Raw genomic sequence first — 19849 nt, 5'->3', positions numbered from 1 at the left:
CAGGTATGCTTGCAGGTGTCATCTGCAACTGCCTGAAACCATTTAGTTTACAATGACAAGGAGAGAAAAAAGAGCAGAGCTGGGACAGAAAAACAGAACAGAAAAGCTGTGTGTCTGTTGGTAAACAGCTTTATAGGACTATGTGCAAATTTTAGTGAGCATTATGAGCTATAGTTAGCTTAATTTCTACTGAAGTTGAAGGAGTGAATTTGTCTTTCTGCTAGCAATCCAGAAATCAAAAGTATTTCACTGACATTTTGCTGTGTAGTGTAAGAATTTGGATATAAAGAATGAAAAATAACAGACTGCTTGTCATTTGTCTGTTTTGAATGTTTGTCTTTTTGGTATTTTAACAGGTGTGTTCCTTAACTCCTGACAGAACTGGGATCATTAAAAGTGAACAACAGACAGCAGTGCTTGGAATCTCCCTAGTAAAGAAAGTGCAAAGTTTCACTTAGAAGTTCAATGAGAAAGAGTCAAAGTGGGATGGCAAGTATGAATGATGATTCAACTGATGATGGATTGGCCTACAGTGTGAAAATGAAGGGTGTTGAGCCCAGTTACTTAAAAGGCTTGGGTGTTAAGACTGGAGGTCTAGTACAGAACACTATGCTCTTCATTGATCATAAGTGATGGAAAGTAAACATCGTTGCACAGTGGGTGGATCACATGAGAGACAGCAAGATTTGAGCTGCAAAATTCATAAAGCAAAAACACAAAACCCCAGAGCTTGGGCTGACAAAATTGGAATACACAGTCTTGTAAAGCTAGTGTGACAGGCAAGCAGAGGAGCATCAAGACCTCTTTTGCACACTGCAAGTAAAGTCCCAAGCCTGGAATCTCTCTTGCACAGGGGAGCCCATGTTATATCCTACAAGGACAAAGACACCTGTTTTTTGATATCTAATGTACTTGCTAGTGTTTTTCTTGCCCATCCCTTCCCACTTCCCAGGGATTCCAATTCAGTTTGTCAGCAATCTCAAAACACCCAAGTGAAGAGGAAGGGAAAAGCCTGCCTGGAGTGTGTGCTAACTCCTGAAGGTGTCACCCTGAAGGCGATGAAAAATGGATGAGTGATAGAGAGATCTCCTGAGTAGACCAGGAGGCAAGAAGGGGAGACAGCAGAGCTTACCATTTCATGCAGCTGGGCTGAGTGACTGGGGAGGTTGCACAGTGATCACAGGGTACACGAGACAGTGACCCCAATGAGCAGTACAGCAGTGCCAGTGTAGCTGTGGGAGGTAAGTGGGGATGACTCAAGAGAGGAAGGGGAGGAGGAATATTTAGTCTTTACACTGTTTTTCAGTGTGAAACTCTCCAGTGGAGCAGTGCTGGAACACCTAGGAAAATAAACACTGTGACACCTTGTAAAATAACACTGCTCTGCAGTCTTTTTGTTAGTCTGTACCTTCTGTGGGTAGTATGAGGGTAATAATGAAGGATTTTTTTTTGCTGTATGAAGTGGTAGAAGTATAAAGCAGTAAATCTTTAATTTATGTCCTTACACCTGTCACCTAAACCAGGCTAATAAAACGTATTGCATGTTTTATTTTAGTCAGGATTGCCCTAATGAATTCTTATCCTGATTCTTTAAAGTGACCCATGGGACTTGGACTTGACTGCAGTCTGCTGAGGACCAGCAGCACAACAGGAGACTGGTAAATGTTTAATATCACATTTGTTTTGTGAATTAATTTTGCAGTAGCATTACTTATGCTGTAAACCTTAGTCTATGATCTTTACAGAAATACATGCAGCTGTTAAGAAAACCAGGAAGAAAAGTTGGAAAGTTTAGCTTCATGCTCTCACCATAGGCTGGAGGAGAATTTCAAAGTTAGGCTGTGGATTTTATTGGCTTTGAGATGACTTCTGCTACATGTGGACCAGCTTTGAACTATGCCCAGCTGCTTTCTATTAAAAATATTTTAAGACCATTTTGAAACTGCCTACACAGGAGGAGGATAAAATGACAGCAGTGCATCCTTCACAAGTTCAGTAACTGCTGACCATTCTCTTGGTGGTATGGTAGGAAGGAAACTTCAGGGGCCAAAAGAAGCTCAGCACTGAGGGCAGGCAGATTTTCTCACATGGAGGATGGATCTACCCTAGTGCCCACCCCTAAATTGTCTCTGTGGGGCTAATCCTACATTTTCTGTGTCAGGCTGCTGCAGGATGGGTACCAGGCCTGGTGTCTGAGTGCCTTCCATGGGCCATGGCCAGGGTGGTCTGATGGGACAGTGCAGGGCAGGGGCCATCCCTGGTCATTCCTGTGTGACAGAAACCACTTCTGTGGCACAGCTAACCTGGAAGCTGTGTCTGAGCTGCTCTGACTCCTGTGCATGCTGGAATTGTAGTCTTAGTTACTGATTCATCTTTGTCCATCAGAGTTCATACAAAAATATTGTGTAGGCAGTAGAGGGAGTGTTTGGCTGGTGTGCTAGCTCCTCTGTACCAGCTATGAGAATGGAGCAGTGCCAAGGGGCACTCTTCTGCTTTTGGATTCCTATAGCCACATTCCCTTCCGTGAACACACAAAAAAGAGGAGGGAAAAACTACTTAGGAACAGCCTTTTTCCATCCCCCTTTCTTCATAGGATTTCTTCCAATTTACTAAACCACTTTCATCCTGTGATCTGCCCATTTTGCTAGGAGGTCTCCTTGCTGTTCAACACCTTCTTGGTGTTTGAAGTGCTCAGCTGACAATTCTGAGCAGTTTTTTGTTCATATGCTTACACTGTGATTTTTTCCAGACACACAGTACCAAACCTGTCAGAGTTTAAGGAGTGTCTGGTTGATGTTTAGTCATATGGTTAAGTTTTGGGCAGTCCTGCAAGGAGCAGATAATTGAAATCAATTATCCTTATAGGTCCCTTTCAGCTTGAGCTATTCTGTGGCATTTGCAACCATAAAGCCTGCAACATTCATATTTTTAATTGGGGATCCTGACAATCTGTGTTGTCCTAAATGATGCAAAGGTGGGAGGAATATGGCTCAAGAAGGCAAATCGGTAAAATGCCCATGGGATGATCAGTATAAGGAAAGGCTGCAAAACCTTAATGCGACTTGGCATGGTGTTGATAAAGGGCTTCTAACTGAGGACAAACAGATGGACAGATCAGACAAGAACAGATCGTATCCTTCCCACACTACTACTGTCTCAGTCTTACTAAGTTTTGGCTTTTGGTCTTAGCTTTGAATCTTGGCTTTGTCAAAATTTCCTTTGCAGTCTCCTGTGAAGATGCTTTCACATTTGCTAACCCATTTTCTCAGCCTGCAGGCTCACACTCTTTCCCACAAGGTTGGCTTCTCACCACCCACCCTTCTCCCTCTCATGGTCTCTGATTTCCAGAGTAATCACTAAATGTATCCTCTGCATGTGAATGCACACCCTTCAGCACATAATACCATGTGGCTCCTCTAGCCAGATGCATAGATCCATGAAATACTGAATTCATTTTGTCCAGGGATCACTTTACCTGAGTAGGAGCCAAAAATCCTGACAGCTTAGACATCTTAGGGCAGGAAACACTGATCACAGGATTCAGGGGCATGGCTGGAAATTCTGTTTGTTGCAGTCTGTGTTGTTTCCCACCTCAGTCTTTTTGCTGGGTGACAGGCTTGGAAAGGATTTGGATAGTGAAGCAGGGAACCACCCATAAACTCATCACTGACCACCTGGGAGAGGAGCAGGGTGCAGACTTGCTAGTGGATGTAGCCACCCTGTGCCCTTCCTGCTCTTTACCAGGCGTGCACAAACACCTGCAGAATCAGTGCTTCACCAGGGCTCCTCACTCTGGCCAGTGGCATTTTGCAGGCTTATCTGTGTGCACAAGCCAAACCTCTTCCTGCTGCTTCTTTGTTCCCCGAGGGGAGATAATGGAACAGTCCCACTGTTGCTTTTAAGTCGATAAATCAAGAATTTCGGCCTGAGCCTTTTGCTTCAAACGCTGATGTCATGAGCAACAAGCCAAGCAGCTTTTCTGAAATGATGACTAGAAGATGTGTGTATGGCTCGGCTCTTGGCAGGCAGATGGCGCCAGATGGGCGTTCGGCGTGGCAAAAAGCCTCCTCTGCAGGCTGGATCAGGGCAGCAGGATAAAACCACAGGCGGGACGCACGGGAGTACGGGCGCTGTGTGTGCCCCACTGAATGGTTATCACACTGTGGTGCAGTGAAAATACACCCACAGCAAAGCTTTGGTATGGGGAGAGCTGGTTGTCCTGAGTATCAGCAGAGAATGTGGTTTCTAAAAATAGACGTGTGACAAAAATGAAGAAAAATCAACAAATATGTTTAGAATCATGGAATAGCTCAGGTTGGAAGGGGACCTTAAAAATCATCCAGTTCTAATCTTTCACTAGACAGCTCGGAGCCCACATCCTTCTTGTGGCATTGAACACTGTCAAGGGTGGGATATCCACAGCTTCTCTGGGCAACCTATGCCAGTGCCTCACCACTCTCACAGTAAAGAATGTCTCCATAATATCTAATCTAAACCTACTCTCTTTCAGTTTGAAGCCTTTATCCCTTGTCCTGACACTACATGCCCTAGTGAATATTTTCTCCCATCTCTCTTGTAGGCTCCCTTGATGTACTGGGAACATGTAGGGGGATAGAATAGAATATAAGAAAATAAAGATAGTGTAGAAAGTAATCTTACCCCTGAGGAGTTGCAGCTGGGCCAATTAGCAAAGATTAGGAACAGGCCTGACTTTACCAGGGCACAGCTGTAAGCAGTGAGAAGAAGAGTGCTATAAAAGAGTGGGGTGGCTGGTTGAGAGGGGACCTGGAGTCAGTGTTCTGAGGAGCTGGCCACAGGAAAACACCCAGAAGGTATGAAACTTTTGTGATGAGGAGACAACAGCATGGGACCTCTGCAATAAGATGACAACGGGAACCTGTTTGTTTTGGGTTTTATTACCATGTGGAAGACATCCTTGTCATGTCCCCATATTACTCTGCTACAAATGAGGGAGCATTTTCTTTACTAACTTTGATTCTACTATCATTATTGTGATCTTACGTATATCTCCCCATGGGACTTTAGGGAAGAACAGCAGAAAGATGCTTTACAAATCCAAGAAACTGCCTGGAATCAAATCTCCAGGTCCTGGGAAAGTGAGGAGCTTGGGATTTGCTACTTCCCAGAACTCCCTCTTTTTCTGCTGAGGTGAACAACTAAAGGAGGGCAGGCGACTCATTGTATAAGAAACAGAACTAAATCAGCTGGATCAAAGCATGATCAATCAAAGCATAAGAGAAAATTTTAAGTGTCCCTGAAGACTTGCACAAAATACCAAATTCTGATACTAAAAACACAAAGGAGTGTATGAGAGGCCCAGTTTTGCACCACTTTTTCTGGGAACTCGCAGATACAGGATAGGTGTCAAGTTATATTTGCAGCTGCAGCCTTCAAATGTCTTCTGTTCTTTCCAGATTCTCCAATTACTGAAGAATCTGTCCTCGAGATTTTTGCAACACACAGTGTCACTGTGAAGAACCAAGAACACTGCAAGCATCAGGGTCCCTTCCAAGGCAAAGCCAAGGCCCAAAGTCACATCAAGAACAGTATGGAGGAGACAGAGGAAGAAAACATGGTGTTGGAGAAAGCCAGGACTGCATTAAAGCCAAAATCTTGGTGAGAAAATACAGTGGAGCCATTGTGCTGAATCTGAAAAATCACTGTCTGCAGAGGAATGTTGTGATAGAAAAAGGGCCAATGGCTTCAAGGGTATGTTTGGATTAACATTAGGAAGAAATTCCATACTGCGAGGGTGGTGAGGCACTGATTGCCCCAAGAAGCTGTGGTTGCTCCATCCCTGGAACAACCTGGTCTAGTGGGAGATGTCCCTGCTCATGGCAGAGGATTGGAAGGAAATGATCTTGAGGTTTCTTCCAACCAAAACCATTCTGTGAAAAACTAATTTAGCTAGAAAACACTGCTGAACTATCTTCTGGGAGTTACAGTTCAGGTACCTGATCTAGTGTAAACTGTCTCTCTTTATTGCAGGGGGATTGGACTAGATGAGCTTTAAAAGTACCAGCTCAGACTATCCTGTGAGACCTTTTGTTCCTATATTTGATCCCCAATGACAGCAAATTTCTAGTTCAATTCCCAAGGCCAGAGTGCATCACAGGATATGCAAGGCAAACAGCAAGTCTGGGCTATTGAAACATTTAAGAAAGAAAAACATCATTTTCAAGCAATATATATATAATTTTTCATCTAAAGCTTTGTATTTTTTGTTCAAACTTCCTATAGAAAATGGAAGACATTTCTGAGCTACTCTGTAATGCACGGCACAAAGAGCTCATTTTCAGAGTAAGTGCAATAACTGAATTGTCTAAACATTTGAAGTGACCAAGTGAAGAAGGTAGCAAAGAAATAGTTATTAGAAAAGGGTATTGATCATGAGTAAATCTAAACATACAGGTTACCCCTCCTTGACTTCCAGCTATACATACTTATATTTCTTTATACATAAAAATATAACGCATGCACACAATTTGGAGTCAATAAATTGTGATTGTTCTGTGCTAGTTTGAGTTCCCTCTGTGTAGAGCCTCTAAGAGAAGTATCTCACAAAAGTTGCTTGTGGCTTGTTATTCACAAGCAACAACAAGAGGCCAGAACATTCAGCACCTCTGAAAGTCACACCAATGGGTTTGGGTGTCTAATTTTGACTGCTTTTTCCTCAATTGGACCAGAACTGACTTGAACAAGTGGCTGATTTTGTTGTATCCATCAGATAGCAACCGTATGATCCATGCTTATCACAGCTTGTGCAACACATGGGAGTGTTCCCCTCAGCAGCAGCAGCATCTGACTAACGAGACTGTTGCTCTTCTTTTTCTGCTAATATTTTGGTTCTTTCTTGGATTCTTTCCTCTGTCTCATCCAAAATGTTGGGATTTCTCATTAATTAAATTGCAATCACTCATGGTACTGTCCTGGTTTCTGCTGAGATAAAGTTAATTTTATTCTTAGTAACTCGTACAACACTGTTTTGGATTTTGTAGCTAAGTAGTGTTTTCTCTTATTAAAGGACTACTCAGTTTCCCATGCTCTGCCAGTGAGCAGGTGCTCAACAAGCTGGGAGGGAGCATGGTCAGGACAGCTGGCCCAACCTGGCCAGAGGGATATTCTTATAGACTATCATGTTCAGTATATAAACTGGGAAGAATTGGCTGGGGGCTGCCAGTCACTGCTCAGGGACAGGCTGGGCCTCAGTCAGAGGGGGATAAGCCATCTCTTGGGTTTTATTTCTCTGTCGCCATCTCTTGGGTTTTATTTCTCTGTCTCTCTCTCTCATTTTCATCTTGGCTTATCTCAGTCCAAAAGCAATGAAAAAATAAATTAGTGATCCCTATGTAACTATTAAAAAAGGACACAGAGATTCCCAGCTGGGAGGAATTAAGTATCTGCAAACAGCAGAGATCAATGTGATTAAGATGTTCTGAGGTGTAGGTAGCTTTGGTATTTAAGGTTCACATTGAGGTTGCCAAAGACCTTAATGTATGACCAATAATATAATTTGTCATATGTTATTGTGCTCATCAACCCTTTTAAAAGAAGAGAAAACTCCCATGAGATTCATACTGTAAAGCTGCTTACATTTTTAAAACTAGATTTTTTTTGTAGTAAAGAACCTGTGCCTAGTTCTGAACTGATCAATATCACCAAAGGATCACTGATCAAAACACCAAAGGATTACAGTAGCCTCAGAAATGCTCAAATGGGCAGATTTTATTTTGTGCCACTTACAGAGACTTCTTTCTCTATATGACTAAAGCATTTTACAAACAAAAGACTGTTAGATGCCATAAGTAAGTAGCCTAAACTATTGATGGAATCCTGTAATAGATACTGAAGTGGGCCTTAGTAGCTGCACATAATTCAGAAAAAAAAAAATGGCCAAGTATGGAAGCCAGCATAGCTAAAAAACCAGAGAATTCTATGTAGTAGATGAAAGCCTTGAGGTCAAATAGTTACTCAGATGGGAAAGCATTCATGCTCCCTTACATCAGAAGATAACAGAAAACCAATTTAAAGCCTGGAGCTATGATTCTTTTCCTCTTTGAAGGCTTGCATTATCTCACATTAGGCTTAGGAGAGGAGAATATTCTCTGTCCATATGCACTGTATTCCTTATGACCCCTGTGCTCAAGTGAGAGCCTTGTATAAAAGCCATTAGCATCAAGTTTGTTATGGCATGCTGCATTGGATGACTTTCCTGGTGCCAGGGGGAAGGTTGCTGCATTTTAGCTGAGAATTTCAGAGCAGAACTTGTATTTGGATACACAACTCTCTGTTCTTTTGATTGAAAACATACAGATTTTTTTAACAGTTCATCTTTTGCTCTTCTGATATATAATGGAGGCTGCTGCAAAGTGGGCTAAAGAGCAAATAGCAAGGTACAACAATCTGTATTTTTTTAAATTACTAATAATCAGGGGTACTGTAATCTTTGGCAAATAAACTTGAATAGCGTTAATAGGATCTTGCAAGTCAGTAAGCACATTCCCTAATCCCAGTCCACACATCACCTGACTACTTCCCACAGGACTGTAGGAGGGATTTATTAAACAAGAAGAGACACAAGGGACTCAAAGTCATAGAAAACAGGTTGTAGGAAATGTACTGCAGAGCTCACCAGCCAGCTAGGAAGAGACAGAAGCAAACCTCTAATGCTGAACACCTCTTCTAAGCATATGTGGAAATTGAGTGGTGGGCAGTGCTCACAGCAGATTCCAGACGATTCTGTGCCAGAATGTTTGAGGTTTGTTTTTTTTTAATTGCCAACCTTGAAACAGTGTCTCCATTATGTGCCACGTTAGGAACCACATTGCTTTGCTGGACAGAATTTGCTCTGTGTTTCCTAAGGCTCATTTTATCCTCAAAACCCTGCAGGTTTGGCATCCTGAGATGGGACCAGCTCTGTAGTCACACCTACAAGCTGTGGACTCTCCTGCTGTCACAGAGCCTTCAGAACTGATGAAGGTGGTGGATTTTTCAACTCCAGCCTTGGCTTAGCCTGGCAGGGAACCAGACTGTGGAGATGCTCTGTCAGGATACACATGAGAAACATGAGTTGAAGACACCAAAAAGGAGAAAAAATGCACCAAGATCCCTATCTCTAGTACCACTTACAGACCAATACTGCTTCTGAACCCAAGCCATGAGTGAAGCTGGTATGGGAGAAGCAGCACTGTTAGAGGAAGGAATTCTAGCAATATCACCTTCCGGTAAGACCTGTGGTATCCATCTAGCTGGAGCTCCCATCTGTCAGCTGTTACTTTCTTTTGTTTTTAACACATACCACATTTTGTAAAGTTTTATCAAATTAATCTTCCACCAAAAAAAGCATTTATCATCACAGCTTGGCTGGGTTTTGTTCATTTTTCAGAGGTTCTGAGAGGAGATGGAGAGCAGCACAAGGTTGTGCAATCCTTGAGGCAAATTTAAATAATTCTGCCCTCCTTCTTGCTAAGCTGTCCCCTGAATGACTGTGTCAGGTATAATGGTGTAATAGTTGTTTTTTTTCCACCACATGACTTCTTACATCACACCTCACATGTGGTTACAGAGGTCACTTTTGGAAGATTCTCTGGCTCCTGACATGGATTCAGTATTCTGAGTTAGGACACTTGATGCTACAGTACACAAACCATCATGTTTGAAACAGCCATTTGCTGTAAATATGTGGTGTTACTGAGACAGGATTATAATCCTTTCAGGCCCTCAGTGAGCACTCAGCCTTCTGGAACCAAAAGCTGAAGTAATATTGGCAGAGGTCATGCTTCAAGTACACTAATTATGTCTTGAGAATGAAGATGTGAATGAGAATGACCTGCCATGAAATCCCCAGCTACCTTACTAATTAAGGTAGCAAAGTATTTAAGTCTTTATTGTTTAGAACTTGTTTGCTTAATTATTAATTAGAAAATTCAGGCTTTTTGTCTAAGATACTCCCAGGTGACAAAGCATGGTTCTGGCTGTCCTCAGCAGCAGTAAGGCCAGCAGGAACAGGTGATTCATGAGTAGAGCAGAAGGACTTCCAGGTTTCACTGAGGAAGTCTCATAAGGCAACATCCAGGTGGCCAATATGAAAAATGGTCATTTCTCTTCTGTCTCCACTTTGGAATTGCACAACCCATCCATTGGGCATGGCTTTGTTACTGTATCATCAAATAAACAGCAAAAAATCCCAGAGAGACTGTAGGCTCCAGACAAACTCCTCTGGTGTGGCATGGCAACATGAAGTACTGTACTGAAGAGTATGAGGAGTCCTGTAAGAAGTAGACATTATACAAAAACTGCTTGTGGCAGAATTTGGACAGTAAAATCATCAAATGAGGCATTAAAGCTGCTTTTTCCTTTATTTTGTTCTCATTCATATATTGCATGTAAACTACACTTTTTTTGGCACGTTTTTTACGATATTTTAAAATATTCCTGTTCCGCCCACTTCACATGAAATTGCCCTGAGTAGGTGCTCATGAGAAAGCAATGGATTGCATTGATGTTTTTCCTTGTGGTTTCACAACTGTTGGGAGCAGAGCTGACAACATTTTAACCCTTACATGTAGTGCTTTCTGCTGCAATAGTCTGAAGGGTTCTTCTTACAGTCTCTGATGTGACTCAACAGGCTGAAGAATGGCTTTGCCTTTCTGTGCTATCTCTCACACTCTTATTTTAATGTTTTTCTCTCTCTCTCTGTCTGTTTTCTTTTATTCCTGACTGCCCAGGTTTGATCTGACTGTGAGGCTGAAGAGCCGCATGGTGGTTTGTGCTGGGACAGCACCATGCCTTTGCACATCTTGTCTGTGAGCTTCTGTGTTGTGTCTTGTCAGAGCAAGAACCCTGCAATTAGTGTTTTCTTAGGCATCTGGTGAAATATAGCTGCAGGGTTTGGGGCCTGGAGCTGTCCTTTAGCCTTTATCACAAGCTGTCACTCTGGTTTCAGGGTTGGCTATTGGAGAAAAGTCATGCAGATGTTCAGGTTCACAAAGTCCTGCATAACTGCTCAGTGCTTTTATGGCAAGCCTTTTTATAGGTCACCCTCTGGTGATAGAGGGACTTCTGTGCACACAAAAGGTTTGTCAGCTGCACAACCCAGCCCCTCACAGGTGGAGCTGCAGTGCTCAACAAACCATAAAACATTGGGGAGGCTCTGTGATTCACCATGAGCAGCAGAATTTTTCAAGCATTGAACTACATTTCATGTTAGGTGAAGAGAAATCATTCTTGATTAAACCTTGAGTGACCTAGGGTCGTAAAGACAGTGCTTGAGGTCCCAACACTGTCCTGTTCGAGGTACAATTTATATTGATGTGGATGTTGATTTCATTTTTATAGATGCTAACAGCAATTTATATGCTTTCCTTTTTTTTTTTTTTAATCCTAGACCACTACATGAGCACAGGCTCCACAGGATCTTGCAAAATGAGCCTCACTGTAAGAAGGTACCTCTCAGTTTAAATTGTATGAGTTGATCTGTACCACACCAGCTGTTTTCCGTCAGCTTCCAAGGTGATCAAACTAATGAACTGTAGTATGAGGTTATGTGGAATCTCCCAGGCCACGCCAACTGTGTGCACTTTGCTGGGGACAAAGGCCTGCCATTGCCTTTGCAGATTGAAATCTCCAGCATTGTTGTCCTTGAAACATTTTTTCTATTGGGCTGATTCCATACAAGTAGCTCCTGTAACCACAGACATCCCTGTTGTGCTCAAAGATGGGGATTGTTTGTGTTGCTGCCCAAGCCAGGAAGCAGAACTTCACAGTTGCAGTTTGCCACAGTGGTGTGGCAAAAAGAGGGAGGACAAGAACCATTCCCAGTCCTGACCCACAGCACCAAGAGATTTGCTTCTGACCTGTTTTCACATTACCCTCAAGAAAATCTGCAGAGATGTCCTTTACAACATTAACATGCAAGCTGCAGGTACAGTGTAGAGAAAATTCCATCACCATGGGGTGCTGACAGGAGGTACTCTTGTGCTGATGGAAATTACACACAATTTCTACATCAGTACTAGGGTTAGGAAGGCTGGGGTTTTTTCTGTTAAAAGAAAAAAAAAATAGATGCTTCCAATTATACAACCCTTTATCCAAAAAAGGCCACGGGAGCAATCCAGAATGTTTCCAGTCAAGTGGAGAAAGACTCTGGTCAGAAAAGACTTTCCTTCTCCTTCATTGTGTTTCCCAACTCCCTCCTTCAAGTTAGCTGGAGCCTGGAGCAGCATGGCTCAGAGCCAAGGAATAAGGATGGTACTGCTGAGGCTTTGTTTACTCTGTTCAATGTGGAGGGAAAGGGTGAAGCAGTTGTTGCTCCAGACACTCCCAGTGCTACCTTGTTTTTCGTGTCATTATTTCAACAGGCAAATCCCCATAACAGCACTGACTCAACACTGTCTGTCCCCTCAGCAATGTGGTGACATCATTTTCACTGCCAGTGGGTCAGTGCCAGCCAAGTGGAGGGAGGCTGGCTTGGGTCCTCAGAGAGACTTCTACTACTGTAATGATCTGCTAGGGTTACTGACCTTGTACTTATCATCCTTTCAGAGAATGCTTTTCAAAAGTAACAGCCTTATCTTTTCATCAGAAGGTAATTACACAGTACAAATTGGCCCTCAGGTTGCTCAGGGTAGAAGAAATCAATGAAGGAAGTACTCTCCTAGATACACAGAGACTTTGGAAGTGAAATATTTTTGCCCCAGAAAAGGACAGAGGGAGGGAGCCAAACAGAATAAAGTAGTGCTTAAATAGTTCATTATTTCTTAGCTTTCCCTGACCACCCAGTAATCTGCAGCTGGCTGAAGGAGTCCCAGAACCATGGCCCTAGACCACAGCTCAGATGCAGAGATACAGCTAGGAGATGTATTATGGTGTCCTGCAATGTGATGTCAGTACTGGCACGTGGTTCACAGGCACAGAGAAGGTCTGCAGCAATAAATACCCTGTCACAGGCCTGCTCCAGGGAGGAAATGCTTCTTCTGAGTCACTGTCTGCAATGACACCGGGGACACTGACCCTCTGAATTCCCAGGAGCAATGGAACATCTCCAGACACAGAGGTAAGCTTGACTTGGGGTTAAGCTTGGACTCCCTGTGTGGCCATGGGTATGTCACTGACCTGCTTTGCACCTCAGGTGCTCACCTGGGGATTAGATACAAGAACACCTCCTCTTCTATCCCTTCCATTTGGCAATCTCTTCAAGACCAGGCTTCCTTTTACTAGATGTGTATGTAGCCATAGCACTTTATACAGGTGCTGCTTAAATTAAAATTCAGGACATGTGTGTGCTCAGAGGGTGATATTATCATGTCTTGACACATGTTACAAGTTACAAGTTGTTGGTGTTACAAGTCATTTTTCTTGTAGCACATTTCAGTCTGACAGGGATCTGTTCCCTAAATGAGAAGCAAAGAAATCTGTGGCACAGAGGAGTCTGTGTGACAGTCTTTCTGGACCAGAAGTCCCAGAAAGCACATTAAATTAAGCATTTAGAGGTCATCTTGTCAGGTAAATGTCATCTTCTTTGTTCAGTTGCTCCCTACACGTGCCTAATCATAACATGGATGTCTGATCAGCAGTGCTCCCAAACATAACTGAGCATGGCCCAGCTCATCAAGGCAAAATGGTAAGTGATGCTTCTGCCCAGTCTGGGAACTGCAGAATGCAGGGACTCTAAATGGTGAGATCAAAGACAATGTTTTTGGATTGGCCTGTGCCTGGTGCAATGAACAATATAGTAATATAAATATATATATATTAATGTATATTACTAGATTAGGCATTTATTTCTTCAGAAGCCTATCCACATGCTGCTATGAGTCTTCTGATCCCATGAAGAGTAATGGACAACACATTAAGTTGACAGAATGAGTGGCACACTAAAAGGAGTAATGAGGTGTCAAATTGTCTATTTGTATTTCCCAATCAGCCTTTCCTGATGGATTAGACCATAGGTGTGTTACTTTGGCTACATGTGCAGCTGAGAAAAAGCACTTCCAGTTACATGGCTGTAGTTGTATTCTTGTATGGAAGTGCTCCAGGCCTGGATTCTACAGAGCCTGAAATGACTTCAGTAACTTCTGTGCATGTAGGCAAGTGTAAGAGTTGTAAATGGGAGAAAGGCTGGCTCTGCCTTGCACTGCATTCCTTTGATAATAGCCTACCTGTCTTTAGGCAGGACCAGCAGGACATAGATGTGAACTGATTTCCTAGTCTTCATTATAAATGGCAAGTCACAAGGTTTATTTGCATAAATCTGAGAGATGGTAGAAAAACTCTGAAGGAGAATGAGGAGATAAACTCTTTTCTGAGAATGAGGTCTCATGAAAGAATTTTGCCATACAGTGCTACATTTACAATCCAGGGGATTTACCTGATGAGGTCCCATGTCAATGCAACAAGAAATATTAAGTACTTCAAGAAATGTGTTTAAATACAGGCTGAAAATTGAAGATTTGCAGTGGACAGTGGAAATTAAATTGTACATGCAGTTCCCCTTGATTTCCCCTGAGCACTCTGTAGGCTATTAATGCCTTAGAGCAACACCAGCAGAGCAATATCCCTCCCTCTACAAGATCACCTGCTTTGGTTTATAATTGGGTGTAATTTAATCATGCGTTTCTTAAGTGCTTTGGGAGCCAAATATCCGAAAACACTTTACAATTTAATGGCATTAGTGAGACAATGCATTGATACATCCTTGTGGAGCAGAAGTCTGACACCTCAGCTACAGCCAAAGAAACAAAGAAATTAACTGCTTGCTTAGAGTTGCATAGCAGATTAATGGGAGAATGAGATTTCCAATTCCTTCCCCTCTTGCTTTTCAGTTTATGTTTGCATGTTGAGACAGGTATGCTGATCAGATGCCAAGAGAAATGTGGTGTATTATTCATTCTTCCTACTCCCTGGATTTTCCCTGATGGGAAGTAAGGTCCAGGTCATGAAATGTCATACCCAAGCTCTTTAGGATTTGTACTCATGCACAAGAAGACTCTGTGTGCTGATGGTGCTGGCTCTGGTTGCACGTTTGTGTGTGCAGTGGGAAGCAGCCTGCAATGACTGTCCCCAGCAGCATTTTGACTTCAAGAGGGAGTATCCTGGGAAGGACAGTGCTTCCTGCTTCATGGCCCCACTGAGGAGCCACAGCATGTGGCAACAGCTGTGCCATGAGCTGGGCTTTCATCAGTGACCCCAGTACAGGGCACCCTTAGCAGCGCCTCCAAGCCTAGGCTGTGGCTCAGCTCAACAAGAAGCACCTGTCCATTTATGAGCCCTACAACCTGCAAGCTGATCATCTGTGGTGGGTCAGGTGTGCAGCCACTGGGACTTGTTGGGGGTGATTCCCTGCAGGCTGAGGAACCATGAGATTTCATGTCTGAATGCAGTTCACACCCTGCTGTTTCCCAGGACAAACACACTTGCTGGAACTGGCTCTGTGAATCTCACTCCTCTGGGCTCTCTCCCTTGTCCAGAAGAAGGGATTGCTCAGGCTGTAGGTGCTGGAGCTGCAAGGGCTACATTGTAGAAACTTGACTTCATATCAAAAAAAAAAAACAGACTAGCTCTGCCTTCCTTTGAAGTCACTGTGATTTATCTTCTGTTGTTTTAAGGCAGTCTTGTATCCCTTAAAATGGCTTATTTTGGCCAGCAGGCCTCATGAATTCCCTAAAATGGCTCAGAAGCAAACATGGCCAGTTCTCAGTCTCTAACCAGGCTTGCTCTGCATCCATGGCATACTTAGCACTTCCCAGCAGTCCATGCATGCACTCTGACAATATCCTTGTGCTTTTTTTTGCACAGACACTGCACTGGGTACTTCTGTTCTCTTCCTTTGTAAAATGGAAGGATTTTGCCAACATTGTATGACAGCTAGTAAGGTTTCCAAGACAAAAAGAGAAAGAAAATCAAATATTACATATCCCACTCTCCCTTGCCTCTTTTGTTGAAACCAGTGAATCTCTAAATCAGGTTGTGACACAGTTTGGTTCCAGCTGGCTCAAATTGGTGGTGTGAGCATGGACTCTTCCAGGTGCATAGGGTGAGGTTTTGCAAACACGTTTTAGAGACAGGCCCTGGTGCCTCAGGCCTGTTAGTGTCCTCTTAAAGGGGACAAGAGAGGCTGCCAGGCACAGCTTGAAATGAAACTGATACAGCACCAATAATGAGGGACTATATTTGGAAAGATCTTTCAGGGCTATTTTTGTCTGAGATCATTACTTCTGGACAGCCTGCTGACAACTGCTGGGCACACAAACACACCCCACCCAGGGTTTGGTTCTCTCTGCTAATGTGGAAGTAGCTCACAGGGGGTCAGCAGAGGGAAAGGATGCTCACACTGGGTTTCCTGCTCTGATTTTCAAACTGATCTGTGCTTGTGTGTACAATACATGCAACACTTCTTCACTGAAGCCAGCAACTGCCCACCCAAAAGACTGGAAGCAATTCTTTACCATTTTTCTAGTAATTCCTGTTGTTACCATGTGTCCTACTTCCCAGGCACCCTGGTACACTCCTCCCTGCAGCCACAGCGGGGGCACACCTTCCCTGTTCCTAAAATCAGTGGGAGCTTTCTCTGTTCCCAGCCAGGCTGATGCAAGGAATCCTGGCAGTGCTTCACCCTGCTCAGGGAAGGCAGGCAGGCCTGGGAGGCATGAGAACAGCTCCCTATCCCCTCAGAGATCTGCTTGCTGGGTGGCACTTACCTTCTGCCCTCCCACACTGGCTTGTTGAGCTGAGCACTGGAACAACAGGAACACACCTCTTCAAAGTTATTCAAAGCAGCAGAGCTGGCTGGGGAGTGAGGCTTGCAAAAGCGCTGTATGGGTGAGGTGCTGATTTATACCCAGGTTCCTCAATGGGAGCCTATGTCTGAGAGCTCCTGGGGCTCCTCCGTGTCTTGACCTGGGCAGTTTCTGGGTAGGGTCTCTCTGCTGCCAGATATTTGCAGGTGAGGTGGGAAATCAGGAGTCAGAATAAGAAGCTGTAAAACTGACTTTAGCAGATAAGGCATTCCTGTCAAATCCAGCTTAACTGCAGATTTGTTTTTATTCTTTTAGGAACTACATTATTGATAATTTTAGTTCTGAGAGAAAGGTAGTTACTGCCTGGAGTTGGGCACTGTAGGCTGGAGGGCATCATGCCTTATGTGGAAACAGGACTTAAAAGATTCTCTTTAGGGACATTTTTCAGAGACTTTCAGTGGTCTATACCTGCTGACAGGCTGTCCTATGGGAAAGGAGTAAGGACTGACCTAAGGGCTGAGCAAATCTGCTGATTTGAGTGTGAAGAGTAGCTGATTTCTGTGTTGATTCCACAGGGACTAAGCCTCTATCTCAGTACCTCTTAATATATTGTGGTGTGTTTACCTCAGCTGGACACCTGGTGCAGACCAAAGCCATTTTATCACTACCCTCCCACAGCTGGACAGGAGAGAGAAAATTTAACAAAAGGCTTATGAAGCAAGCTAAGGACAGGGAGATCACTCACCAATTACTGTCACAGGCAAAACACACTCAGCTTGGGGAATTTATTACCAATCAAATCAGAATAGGGTAAGGAAAGTAAACTGCTAAATTTTAAAACATCTTTCCCCTACTCCTCCCTTCTTCCTGGGCATAACTTTATTTCAGAAATCTTTACTTCCTTTATCCGCTGGTGCAGGTGGATGGGGAATGGGGTCTGTGGTCAGTTCATCATGCCTTATCTTTGCCCCTTTCTCCTCTGCTCTCACATATTCTTGCTCCTCTCTTTAGCTACAGTTGCTGTTGCAGTTTTCTTCCCCTTCTCAAGAGTGTTGACACAGAGGCACTTGGACCCATTGCTTCTGCTGGACACAAGGGAAGCTTCCAGCAGCCTCTCACAGAAGCCACCCCTGCAGTCCCCTCCTGCCACCAAAGCCTTGCCACACAAACCCAGTACTTATGTACTCTTCTATTTCTCTTCTTTAATTCCACTCTTCTGCTTAGCCATGTTTTTCAGTTCTAGCCCTTTCATAATATTTACAAAAACAAATAGGGCATTGCACCACCTCAGTGAAACACAGCAGCAGCTCTGCTGCTCTTGGAGCTCAGAAGGGGTGAATATAATGAATTTTCCTCAGGCTGGGAGGGGGCAGGTTACAAAGAGCACAAAGACTGTTAAACCCGAAGTAAATTATTCAGAACAGTGCTGAAGTGAACAAGGGGAAATGGGAGTGAAAATGAGAACTCCCTAAATCTGAACTGTCACTTCCTACAAAAACTGCGACCAGACTTTTTCCTCTATACAGTGGAAAGCTTTAGAACTTTAAAACTTTAAAAAATTTATATAGCTTTTTATCCATAACTTTGTGAGACTTGCACTCAAAACATAGGGTTGACTGCACTAATTATGGCACTTAGTCCTTTTCTTTAAAAAAAGATGGACACAGGGACAGGAAATTTGCAGAAGTTGAAACATAAGATATAATTAGTGGAACTAGCTGTGCCTGGTCTGGCATGTAGAACAGCATTGTTGTGGCTGTGTAGTTTGTCTTCATGTGGCTCAAAATGCAGCTGCCCTTGGTTTCTCTGAGGGTCAGTTAGACCAGGTGGTGGAGTGGGAATTCTGCTCAGCAGGGGCACTTCCAGTGTTTTCACCTTCCTTCCCTCTAATTGATTTTGTACTGTAGGATGTCAAAGGTGATATTTCTAATACCCTCTGCTATTGTATCTTAATGGTAATAAAAGGAGCCAAAGATTGGAGAGAATCTTGCTTCCAAGTTCAAGAAGAGACTTGGATTCTGCCTCCTTTTCTCCAGATAGCCCAGCAGGAGCTCCATGGTATTTTAGGCTTCTTTATGAGATTGCATGTAAGAGTAAGCAATAAATCTGAAACACTTCAATCCTTGCAATACCAAGTACAGCTTTGCACATGAGGAGTTACTTTGTAAAAGAGCTGGCCACAGAAAGTGCAGAAACTTCACTACTGTGGCCATGCCTAAATAAGGGATTACAGAAAATCTGAACCACTGAACAGGCTGACAGATCAATAAAAATATACATTGGTGCTGGTTCTTTTAATGTAGACTGAAATCTTCCAGGAGCCAGTTCTGGAATAAAAATACAGCAGTGGCAAGTGATCCAGACACACTCAGTCTGAGAATATTGTATCACTTTTGTTCCATCTGGAGCTAGGAAGGAGGTATGAGGAAACAGGATGCTCCTCCCAGCAGGCCTCTAAGATTTTTAAAGGAATTGTAAAAGACAAAATAAAAGGAAGAGGAGAGAATCACTCCCTTTTGTCTCCTGTTAACCCCTTTAAGCTGCCCTGAAGATAATTTGGTTGTATTTCTGTCTGGTCGTGATTAGTTCTCACATCAGGAAGGGGAGTATGAAGGAGTCTCCATTAAACCTGCAAGCAGATCCATTTAACTGACTGGGAGCACTCACACCCACTGTGTTTCTATGCTATAAATCCTTGGAACCTGTTCCACTGGTGACAGATGGCCTGGTTCAGGATTAATGAAACAAAATATCTGTGCCACTGCATCAAACAGCTGAAGAAACTGGCATCAGATCCCCAACCAGAGAAAAGTGTGCAGACTACTCCACTCCTTTCCTCCTGGAAATGTTTCCTGGGGCAAGGGGCAAGACAGATTTGGCCATGAGTCTGGGAATTGCTGGCAGTGAGCAGTGTTCCTGGAGCAGCCCTGTGCTGCAAGCTCCCTTCTCCCTGGAAGTGGGGACAAATGGCCACTGTCTGTGGGACTGGCTGGAGCAGCAAGGGCCAAGCTTGCTCCTGAGATTGGCATCCCTGGGCAGCCAGGATGTGGTGCGACACCAGCCCAGTGCCTGGCTGGTTTGGGTTGGATTTG

The 19849-nt window shown here is 43.5% G+C and overlaps 1 long non-coding RNA gene across 2 annotated transcripts; it reads left to right on the top strand.

The window, feature by feature from the left end:
- The first annotated feature begins 1595 nt into the window (after positions 1-1595).
- On the top strand, positions 1596-11932 carry LOC134419855 (uncharacterized). 2 transcript variants are annotated; one of them, XR_010028176.1, is made up of 4 exons: positions 1596-1658; positions 5436-5637; positions 8911-9245; positions 11408-11932. It is a non-coding gene; the product is annotated as an uncharacterized LOC134419855 (long non-coding RNA). The 2 variants fall into 2 exon arrangements; XR_010028175.1 differs by lacking the exon at positions 11408-11932 and having other exon boundaries at positions 8911-10021.
- Positions 11933-19849: the final 7917 nt, after the last annotated feature.

This window comes from Melospiza melodia, chromosome 6 (assembly GCF_035770615.1).
Source record: "Melospiza melodia melodia isolate bMelMel2 chromosome 6, bMelMel2.pri, whole genome shotgun sequence".
NCBI classification, from domain to species: Eukaryota; Metazoa; Chordata; class Aves; order Passeriformes; family Passerellidae; genus Melospiza; species Melospiza melodia.
The sequence above is the reverse complement of the archived record's forward strand: the minus strand, read 5'-3'. Positions and strand labels throughout refer to the sequence as shown.